We start from the raw sequence: 11,467 nt of genomic DNA, 5'->3' as shown, positions 1-11,467 counted from the left end.
TGGACGCAGGACAGAGCAGGACTGCTGTCCTGTATTCCCAGCGGACCTCTGAAAACCTGGCCAGTTCTTGCTGGGACAGGAGAGGGAGGAGCGAAGGCGTTTCCCAGTTTTACCCCTTCACTGCTGTATTCTGACACGTTTTTTGGAAGTATGTGGCTAGACTATGTAAAAGAAGCTTCGAAGCGCAAGCCTCTTCGCGGGGCAGGGGCAGGGTCACGACATAGCGTTCAATGGAGAAAGGAGTGATTATTATTTGGAAGTCAGCCAATGTAAGGCCATATAGCTTGTCTTTGCTGCGTTACGAAACGCTGCATCTGAGCCACGCCGTCCGAGCTATATCCAAGCCATCTGGCTTGCGTCGATGTTCAGACTCCTCCCAGCCCCATCTCCTCCTCCCCCGACCTGCTGGCATAGAATGTCCTTTCACTTTGAAAGAAGCGTTTATAGTACTCTGTTCAGGGTGAGCATTTAACACAGACGCCGAGTAACAGCCCCGGAGCCTGGCAGCTGTGAGTACCTTACTTAGTACATGCAAACCGCTGCATATCAGACGTGCACCTCTGGTCTGGTACCCGTAAAAACTTTCTCTGTGCTTGTCTTACGCCAGTGGCGTGACGAAACTTGACCCCCGCAAATTACATTGAGCCCCTAACCCCACAAGCTGTGCAGTGGCTTGACAAAGCCCCCTGCGGTGCGGGGTGTCCCCCGAGCTCCAGGGGACCCCCCTCAGCACAGTACTTACTGGGTCCGGGTGGTGGGGTCCTCAATGTACTTTGCAGGGGGACCCCCTAATGTTTCGTTATGCTACTGCACCCATGCACAGTATACTTTGCAGAGGGGACCCTGCAGCTCAGGAGGCCCTTCGCCCCCCACCTCTCACGCAGGGGGCTCCAACCGTGCAATGGCGTAACAAAGCCCCCCACCCCCCCACGATGCAGGGTGCCCCCCAAGCTCCATGGGACCCTCGGCACAGTACACTGTGCATGGGCGGCAGGCCCCTGACTGGGTCCGAGGGAGGGTGTTATTAAAGGTACTTCGCAGGGAGACCCCCTAAAGTTTCGTTATACCACTGCACCCCTGCTCAGTATACTTTGCTGAGGGGGCCCCTGTAGCTCGGGAGGCCTCCGCACCGTGTGGGCTGCGGGGGATATTGTTACACCAGTATCTTATGTTTAGCTCTTACAAGCAACTGTGAACTCAGACCCTTCTTTTCAGATTCTAAGCAGCAAATACTATCTCTTTACGTAGCGATATCTCTGTAATTCCTTTCATTCCTGCTAATTTCTTGTGCCTTGGGAAAGGCTCCACCTACAACGGGAGCTTGTAATAAACCTGTTTATTGTGCATGTACTTATTGCGTGCAAGCCTGGTCTTGCAGCCCTGCCCGTAAATAGCACGTTAAAGGCGGAAAACAAGCCAAATCATATTTAGTGAATACGTTTTCTGTGCCAGGTGTCCAGTGAGGTGTACCGTACCTTTCCTACCGCTCGTGAAGTGCTACTGTGAAGAAGCATTCGCCACACTATTTCTAGTAGCCCATGAACTATTAGCCGATAACTTTATCAACGTGTGTGGTCATATATGCATCTGTTCATACTCTATGCATCTGTCTACAGGTCTGTCCATCTATCCGTTCATGCGGCTGTTTATTCCTTCATCCATCCGTCTGTCCATGTATTCAGCTGTCCGTCTGCCCCTCTCGTATGTATTTCTTATTTGTATAGTGCGAGCCTAGCCTCAGGACAGAGAAGACCTGTACAGGGTCGAACACAAGCGTGATGTCAGCAAGTGATGAGAGGTAGCTGGCCTGTGGACTGTTCATTCATAGGGATGTAATGTTCTTTAAAAAGGCGCCTCCTCAACTGTTTGCTAAATTGGCGCAGCTGCGGGACAGTCTGTGGCGTTGCCAGTGTCATGGGCCGCAGTGCAAAAAAGGACATTGGTCCACTGGATACCGTCGACTCTAAACTGTGAAATACGGTAGTTTTCAGGATTCAATGGGCCTCTCAGGTGTCTAGGCCCCTGCGCCACTGCACCTGTTGCACCAAAGGAAGCTATGCCGCTGGGAACACTGTGAAATACGGTAGTTTTCAGGATTCAATGGGCCTCTCAGGTGTCTAGGCCCTGGCGCCACTGCACCCGTTGCACCAAGGGAAGCTATGCCCCTGGGAACAGTCCTGATGGGTGTGGAGATTTTGGGCCATATGTACGAACACATTTTCCCATTGACACAGAATGGGAAAAACCCTTTGCTACATCTGGCCCTTTGTTCCATATCCTGGGCGCATTGATGGAAAAGGTCTGCTGCCTGTTTTTTAAATCTCTACAGTTTTAGGGCCTGATTACAACTTTGGAGGAGGTGTTAATCCGTCCCAAATGTGACAGATATACCACCAGCCGTATTACGAGTTCCATAGGATATAATGGACTCGTAATACGGCTGGTGGTATATCTGTCACTTTACCGTCACTTTTGGGACGGATTAACAGCTCCTCCAAAATTGTAATCCGGCCCTTAGTCTGCATTCCGATGGTGTCCTAGCTGTGGGTGTGCCCTACTCTACACACATACCCATCACTCATAGCATGCATTTATCCATACATTGATCTTTAATTCACATTTCTGCTCCTATACCCGTCTGTTCACCATTTGCTAAGGCTTCCCACATCAGTGGAGGCTCGCATTGTACATAACTTCACTCTGAACCTGCTGTTGGTTGGACAAAATGTACTGAATCACCGAGTTGCATGACTACACCCTCAAGCAAATGGTTTGTGTACAGAAGTAGTCATCTGGGCTGCTAATTATCGGTCCTGATGAGCGCATTGAATATACTTAACCTTTATGTGTGTTGTTTGTGTAGAATATCCAGAAATGGTGAATATCAAAACTCTATAGAGAGATTGAAGTGAATGGAATCTAGGTGGAACAACTTTCCACAACTCTCGCACCACTTACCATAGTCTGTGCATTTGTGTGTCTTTATGTTTTATGGCATGTGGGAAGAGGTGAGAAATAGCAGCCGGTTGTTAGGACACTTCATCACAAGTGCTGGGGGGCAAAGGAGGGCATGTAGGAGCTCTGATCACTAAAACAACGAGCGTTGCCAATGCCAATTTTTTAACTGGTGTATAATGAGAAGTTGCATGTACAACACTTGTGATAGCAGCAGTGCACCCTTAGCACATACACCTGGACACACATCTGATGCAGCAATACACAGGAAGCAGCATTGCATACTTCTGTATGTGTGCGATTTCCATGGTGTCATTGCAGCAGGACACCCGTGTGCTTCTAGGTAGATAGCTTTCATAACATTATTGTCTTTGTCTACTCGGAGCAGCTAGTGGTTGCCATCTCCAAGTTGCTTACCTTCTCAGTACTGTTTATCGGCCCATTAGCAGTTTCTACATTTGACCTGGACCATGATGCTAGCTTCCTTGGTGGTGATTCATCACACCTCTGGCATGTCTAATGACCCGCTTCCCTTCTGCATCTAGTACGAAGTCAGACACGAGCTGAGTGCTCTCACCAGGTGCACTTCGTAATTTGTCAGCAACCTCCCTGAGTCTCTCACCGGGTCTGAGAGGGTGTCAGGCCAGATTGTAGGGGCTTATTTGCAGAGACTTTGTTGTCGACGTCATCTTTTTATTTTTATTTTTTTCCTTTTTACTTGAGAGCATCCAGACTGCACCATCACCTCTCTGCATTGCTGGCACAGGGCCGAGCTCTGGCCAGGGAAGTAGCTCGGTGCTCAAGGGTATCCTGGGAATTGAACCTTGTGGGCATCAGTGTAACATTCATGGTTGCTGTCCTCATTCTGCCGGTCTCCTGTATGTTGACATTTTATTGCGATTTCCTGCCAGTGAGTTTCCTTTCATGGAATCTGCTCCATTACTGGCTTCCATCTTTTTTTGCGATTTAACACATAAGTTGTCGGTGACCAACAGCTTGTGGGATGCTTAGCATTCCAGACTCCTGCTGACGTAGTTTAAGCAAGGTGTTCCTCTTCCCTAAAGGTGCCTGTGATGGTCACTATGGATGCCAGCAGTTTAGGGTGAGGTGCGACTCTGCGATGGCTTCTTTTGGACTGGTCTCATTTATGAAGCTGCAAGTAGCTGTCAACAGTATGCCTGACTCATTGCTGCCTTGCCCCTTTCCCTGAGAGTCAGATGGTCCTTCGCCCCACAACGAACAGCCACAAAGGTCTATGTGAACAGGCAGCTTTGGAGTGATTTTGAGACCCTCGCTGCCCGTGTGTTTCATATTGGCTGTTTGGTGGAGCACCATCTTCCAGCCCTGTTGGATTGTCGAATTTGGGGAATTAACATGAACGTGAATTGTTTTAGGGGGGTATTCAGATTGTGACCATATGATTTGATGTTTCTGATGGCCTTTGCAGAGGTAGCAGCAATTTTAGGTCCCTTCAAATGTACCTAGTTGTACGCACAAGCAGTGCTCTTCTTCGCAGCTTCTTCTCTAGGTACCCGGAGATCTGGTGACCGGGCCGAACCCCCCCTTTCCCTACTGGCAAGCTGTTGGTTCAGCTTCATTCATGGATGTCATGCTGATTTTCCCTTAGTGGTCTCGCATGGTGTGGTTTGCCCTGTTGCAGCAAAATGCAGTAGGCTCTCAGTGACTTTTACCAACAGATCTCTACAGTCTGGGTAGTTCTTTTCTGTCATAGGTTCCTTGCCCAAGACTTTGACTGTCCTCTTGGAGGCTGAAAGAATAAGCTGCAAATATTAGGTCTCTACTAAACCTTAGTGGCCTTTTAGTCGACGTCTTGAAAAGGGTGTAACAGAAAGTCTTATAAGCACCACTGACCGTCTTTTTCCTCTTTGTGTCAGGAGCACTCCTGTAGATGCAATCCAGGGTGGGTTTTACAATTCTTATAAGATGGTTTCAAATTGGGTCTGGCTGTGTCCACGCTTTGTGTTCATTGGGAGGCTGGTAAGGCTATCAATAGCACTTGTTGTGGTCTGTATAGGAAGGTAGCCTCTTTCTAGCCTTGTTACCCCCACTTTTGGCCTGTTTGTGAGTATATGTCAGGGTGTTTTTACTGTCTCACGGGGATCCTGCTAGCCAGGGCCCAGTGCTCATAGTGAAAACCCTATGTTGTCAGTGTGTTTGATATGTGTCACTGGGATCCTGCTAGCCAGGACCTCAGTGCTCATAGTTTGTGGCCTATATGGGTTCCCTGTATGGTGCCTAACTGTATCATCGAGGCTCTGCTAACCAGAACCTCAGTGTTTATGCTCTCTCTGCTTTTAAAATTGTCACTTCAGGCTAGTGACTAACTTTACCAATTCTGATTGGCACACTGGAACACCCTTATAATTCCCTTGTATATGGTACCTAGGTACCCAGGGTATTGGGGTTCCAGGAGATCCCTAAGGGCTGCAGAATTTCTTTTGCCACCCATAGGGAGCTCAGACAATTCTTACACAGGACTGCCACTGCAGCCTGAGTGAAATAATGTCTATGTTATTTCACAGCCATTTTACACTGCACTTAAGTAACTTAGAAGTCACTTATATGTCTAACCCTCACTTGGTGAAGGTTAGGTGCAAAGTTACTTAATGTATGGGCACCCTGGCACTAGCCAAGGTGCCCCCACATTGTTCAGGGCAAATTTCCCAGACTTTGTGAGTGCGGGACACCATTACACGTGTGCACTACATATAGGTCAATACCTATATGTAGCATCACAATGGTAACTCCGAACATGGCCATGGAACATGTCTAGGATCATGGAATTGTCAACCCAATACCATTCTGATATTGGGGGGACAATTCCATGCATCCCCGGATCTCTAGCACAGAGCCCGGGTACTGCCAAACTTGCTTTCCGGGGTCTCCACTGCAGCTACTGCTGCCAACCCCTCAGACAGGTTTCTGCCCCCCCCCGGGGCCTGAGCAGCCTGGTTCCAGGAAGGCAGAACAAAGGATTTCCTCTGAGAGAGGGTGTTACACCCTCTCCCTTTGGAAATAGGTGTGAAGGGCTGGGGAGAAGTAGCCTCCCCCAGCCTCTGGAAATGCTTTGATGGGCACAGATAGTGCCCTCTCTGCATAAGCCAATCTACACCGGTTCAGGGATCCCCCAGCCCTGCTCTGGTGCAAAACTGGTCAAAGGAAAGGGGAGTGACCACTCCACTGACCAGCACCTCCCAGGGGAGGTGCCCAGGGCTCCTCCAGTGTGTCCCAGACCTCTGCCATCTTAGATGCAGAGGTGTGAGGGCACAATGGACAACTCTGAGTGGCCAGTGCCAGCAGGTGACGTCAGAGACCCCTCCTAATAGGTGCTTACCTTTCTCAGTAGCCAATCCTCCTCTGTGTGCTATTTAGGGTCTCTCCTTTGGGCTATTCCTCAGATAACGAATGCAAGAGCTCACCAGAGTTCCTCTGCACTTCCCTCTTCGATTCTACCAAGGATCGACCGATGACTGCTCCAGGACGCCTGCATAACCGCAACAAAGTAGCAAGAAGACTACCAGCAACATTGTTGCGCCTCATTCTGCTGGCTTTCTCGATTGTTTCCTGGTGGTGCATGCTCTGAGGGCTGTCTGTCTTCACCCTGCACTGGAAGCCAAGAAGAAATCTCCCGTGGGTCGACGGAATCTTCCCCCTGCTAACGCAGGCACCAAACTATTACATCACTGGTCCTCTTGGTCCCCTCTCATCCTGACGAGCGTGGTCCCTGGAACACAGGAGCTGGATCCAAGTGTCTTTGACAGTCCAGTGGTCCTTCTGTCCAAATTTGGTGGAGGTAAGTCCTTGCCTCCCCACACCAGACAGTAATCCTGTGTACTGTGTGAACTGCAGCTGCTCGGGCTTCTGTGCACTTTTGCAAGACTTCCATCGTGCATAGCCTAGCCCAGGTCCCCAGCACTCCGTCCTGCATTGCCCAACTTGCTGAGTTTGACTCTGACGTTGTGGGACACTCCTTTGTGACTCTGAGTCGACCGCTGTCCTCAGATCTTCTAAGTGCCTGTTCAGGTGCTTTTGCGGATGCTGCCTGCTTCTGCGTGGGCTCTCCATGTTGCTGAGCACCCCATCTGTCTCCCCCTCCAAGGGGCAACCTCCTGGTCCTTCCTGGGCCCTAGCAGCACCCAAAATCCTCAACCGTGACTCTTGCAGCTAGCAAGGCTTGTTTGCGGTCTTTCTGCGTGGAAACAACCCTCTGTCGTCCTCCAGCACGCCGTGGGACATCTTCTGACCAAAGGAGAAGTTCCTGGCACCTTCCGTTGTTGCAGAATCTTTGGATTCTTCCACCCAGAGGCAGCCCTTTTGCACCTTCATCCGGGGTTTAGTGGGCTCCTGCCCCCCTGGACACTTGCGTGACTCTTGGACTTGGTCCCCTTCCTTTACAGGTCCTCAGGTCCAGGAATCCGTCTTCAGTGTTTTGCTGGCAGTTGTTGTCCTTGCAGAATGCCCTATCTTGACTTTTCTGTCTTTCTGGAGTAGTAGGGTAACTTTACTCCTACTTTTCAGGGTCTTGGGGTTGGGTATCTTGGACAGCCTTAGTGTTTTTTAAAAGTCCCAGAAACCCTCTACACACTACACTAGGCCTGGGGTCTATTCGAGGTTCGCATTCCACTTTTGGAGTATATGGTTTGTGTTGCCCCTAGTCCTGTTTCTCCCTACAGCATTTTATTGTGATTCGACATTGTTAGCACTACTTTTCTAACTGTTACTTACCTGTTTTTGGTTTGTGCACATATCATTTGTGTATATTACTTACCTCCTAAGGGAGGGTATCCTCTGAGATACTTTTGGCATATTGTCACTAAAATAAAGTACCTTTATTTTTAGTAACTCTGAGTATTGTGTTTTCTTGTGATATAGTGCTATATGATATAAGTGGTATGGTAGGAGCTTTGCATGTCTCCTAGTTCAGCCTAAGCTGCTCTGTTATAGCTACCTCTATCAGCCTAAACTGCTGGAACACCTCTGTTCTACTAATAAGGGATAACTGGACCTGGCACAAGGTGTAAGTACCACAAGGAACCCACTATAAGCCAGGCCTGCCTCCTGCAGTCTGTCAGACAAAGATAATCTGGGAATCCGCATCTTGAAGGGATTTTCCTTTTGTCAGACTCCCATTTATTCTGTCACTCCTTCTTGGGTCTTTTCTATTTTTTTTGTCAGGGAATTGCCATAGCCTTCCTTAGAGCTTGTATCTGAGGAGGCACTTAATATTTCGAAACCAAGGATGCTCCTCTTTATGGCAAGTGGGCTCTTTGCCTTCCAGGGCCCTTTTTAGGTCAAGCCTAGCAGCGCGCATGCGCTGCTCTCTCGACATGCTGTAAACTACTCTGTGAGCTTTAACCCCGGCCATCTCATGCCCATCACTTTAATTCATTCCTTGGTCTGCCTTTCAAAATTCCCTTGATCTTGCAGGAAAATGCTTTACTTTTGTTCCACCTTGAGCCTGTTTTGTTACCACCTTGGAGACTGACCCTAATAGATGAATTATTGCAAGATCGGCCACATACCTTAGTGTGGCACACTACTTTTTTCTTTTGCCTCTCCACTTCACCTTCCGTGGCCATATGTTATTTCTTCCTCTTCCTTATTTTTGGGCATACAGCTGTTTCTTTGTGGTGTCTGCCCCCAAAGGCTGCAAGCTGGAGGGGGGTTCTTTTTTTTTTTTAAGTTTCATATAGCGCAAACTTGATCGGAGGAGCGCTTTACATGAGAACCACTTACACACAAGTTTAGCATTTGAAAAACATACAAACTGGAGCATTTTAAACAGAAAAACACATAAATCCTCAACACGGCCCTCCTGACACATCGGGAGAGCCAATACTACTCACTATTCACTGCTCTCTGGAATCTCGCCCCAAAATGCTTTGTGGGGAATTATTTTTACAATTGTTTTTTTGCCCATAACTCAGCCTGTGGTGGTCCTACAGCAATGGGACCACCACCATAAAATTCAGCACGACACACACTTTCTGTCTAGGTCATCTCTGAGTCCCCACACTAGGTTATGGGGACCCCAAAATAAAAACCTCTCCTGCCGTTCAGTGTCTTTTTAAGCTGTTTCATGGCTGGAACATTTGTTTTACAGCTGGGAGTAGTTTGTGTTTTCAAGGGCCTGTCGCGTAGGCTCTCATTATCTTAATGAGACTACTGGATTTTGAGCAGCAAGATCATCCACAATGTGGGGGACTGAGTCTGACCCACGGTGGATGACACTTGTCACTCCAAATCCGGGTTTTGCTCCGGCTAACTAGCAGTGCCTCATCTCACCTAAATGGCAGAGACAATTGGGCAGCCGAGCGCATGATGTTTCAGTACTTCTCAGGGAAGTCGTGGTCACTCAGGTCACAACCGGTTCTCTCATACACAATGCAGTCTCATATATAAATGACAATAAAGGCAGTATAAGTTTTAAAGATTGGTTTAATAAAACAACTGCATTTTGGATAGCAAAGCGTGAGCTACAATAACCAAAATTACACAACACAGTAATATTAAAATAGTGACGATGAGAGTGAAATACAAGAATAAGGCTATCATGGTGCCACTATTTTATTCTCTCTCTAAGTTATATTTTGAGCACATCATGTTAAGCTCTAAGCCTGCCTTTCAGGTTCCCCCGGGAGGACATCAACCCTCATACCTGAGCAAAGGCCTGTAATCTGCATCAGCCCCTGCAACGGGGCATTCAGCATACAGTTGTGGTTCCCTGGCTGGAATCTCCCTCTTGATGTGTAGTAGGCCTAGAAAGTGTTTTTATAACTAACACGCAGATGTTCTCAGAAAATGTCCCTACGTAAGGATGTGTATTTTCTACGAATGCTGGAGACTAAACTTCTACCACATTTACCGGCAATGTACCAGACTGTAGCCTTGACTGAAGCACAGGGTGATCAATAATGCATTATTTGAGAACACAGTGCTGAACTAAGCTAAACAGTGTGATAGAAGAAATTAAAACAAGACCGTAAAAACGGGTTATTGTAAAATAACAGTGCGAAGCTGAATAAAATATATCTAGGGCAAAGTGCACAGCGGCCTAGCATGTTAAACTAACGTGCATGGAGCTATACATAAAATGGCTACACAACACCCTCCCCTTGTCGATAGAAAGTGGTTCAAGCCAAAGCTAAAATACTCTAACCTAAAATATGTTTAAAACCCTATTTAATTTTGACAAGTCAAGAGGACACACAAGCATACTCCTCGACAATTTAAAAAATAAGCATGTGGCTAAGAGCCGAATTCAAAGAAAAATGTCAATTGAAGACTGTTCCAAATCAAGTACTAGTCATGGAAAGCAGGAGATCATCCTCTTTGGCAGATGACAAAACCTGTAAATCCGTGCCAAAAATGACTAAGGAGCAGGTGTGTTCCATAGCCCTAGTATCAACCAAGGCGGCGTCCCGTGCAGTGCCCATTAACGAGTTGATGGTAACTTCCTCCTTGAAGGGTAGCTCGTAATCAACTTCTCTTAGCAAGCGCAGCCGCAGTGCGCGTGTCTGGTAATGAACCCTTAACGAGAACATCAACAGATCAGCATCAATCACTGAGGGGCGTTTCTGTGAAGAATCAAACTTCCAGTGCATGTTCAAAAGAGCACCAAAGGCACCGAAACACGGGCTGCACACAATCCGTCTGAATGACAAAGACCAGTCACACCCCAAATGTTCCAGGAGTGCTGCTCCAAATTGCTGCATCATACGTTCACGACACAGCTGTGCTGATGGGAACACCTTCATTTGTCCTTGTTGCGGCGGAACAGCCATTGCAAAAAAACAACAGCAACAGCAAAATGCCGGCTAATAAAGCCAAAGTTATTGGAAATCCCCCAAAAATACTTCTGAAAATTGAGTGAATAGCTGAAGGTATCAAACCGAATATAGATGAAAAGGTGTGAACAAAACCAATACCAACAGCTTTAAAAAAAATTGCTAATCCAGCCATGCTGGACGCATTAAATATACATCCCACAAGTTCACCAAAGTGTCTCGGAAAGTTCGTATTTAACAGGGACTGTATTTCTGCAGATGACCTTGCCACTTGAAGCGCATAGGTCTCGCGTGCAGATGTAAGGGCCACATGCTTCTGAAACAATGAAGCCTTGACTCTGCTCAACCTGTCAAAATTCACCTTGGAAGTAGCAATATGAGGCCAGATATCAACTACCTCCTTAATTCAGTGGGAGGAAACAACACGTTCCCGCAGCATGTAACGACCTTAGAGACCGACACAACGTAAACTATTCCAGCCCGCATGCCACAACAGTCTTCACTATTGAGAAGGATGTAGCTGCCGTTTGAAAGCACCTGGAACGTGTGTTTAATCAAGGGGACTGGAACTCCCTTCAGATAGCAAGCCAAGTTTGCAACCAAGGTATTACACGCCCCATGCAAGGACAGCTGCTTACAAATCATCTAATGGCTGACTGAAGTCTCGCATTCACTGCCGCTAAGAAAGACCTCTTTCATGCCAT

The 11,467-nt window shown here is 47.6% G+C and overlaps 1 protein-coding gene across 1 annotated transcript in view; it reads left to right on the top strand.

Annotated features, from left to right (window-relative positions):
- Positions 1–420: 420 nt before the first annotated feature.
- Positions 421–11,467, top strand: part of SLCO2B1 (solute carrier organic anion transporter family member 2B1) — a 379,804-nt gene continuing 368,757 nt past the window's right edge. Inside the window, exon 1 of the mRNA XM_069203800.1 lies at positions 421–509. The gene's annotated coding sequence lies outside the window, so the exon portion shown is untranslated. The remainder of the gene's footprint in view (positions 510–11,467) is intronic.

This window comes from Pleurodeles waltl, chromosome 8 (genome assembly GCF_031143425.1).
Source record: "Pleurodeles waltl isolate 20211129_DDA chromosome 8, aPleWal1.hap1.20221129, whole genome shotgun sequence".
NCBI lineage: Eukaryota > Metazoa > Chordata > Amphibia > Caudata > Salamandridae > Pleurodeles > Pleurodeles waltl.
The sequence above is the reverse complement of the archived record's forward strand: the minus strand, read 5'-3'. Positions and strand labels throughout refer to the sequence as shown.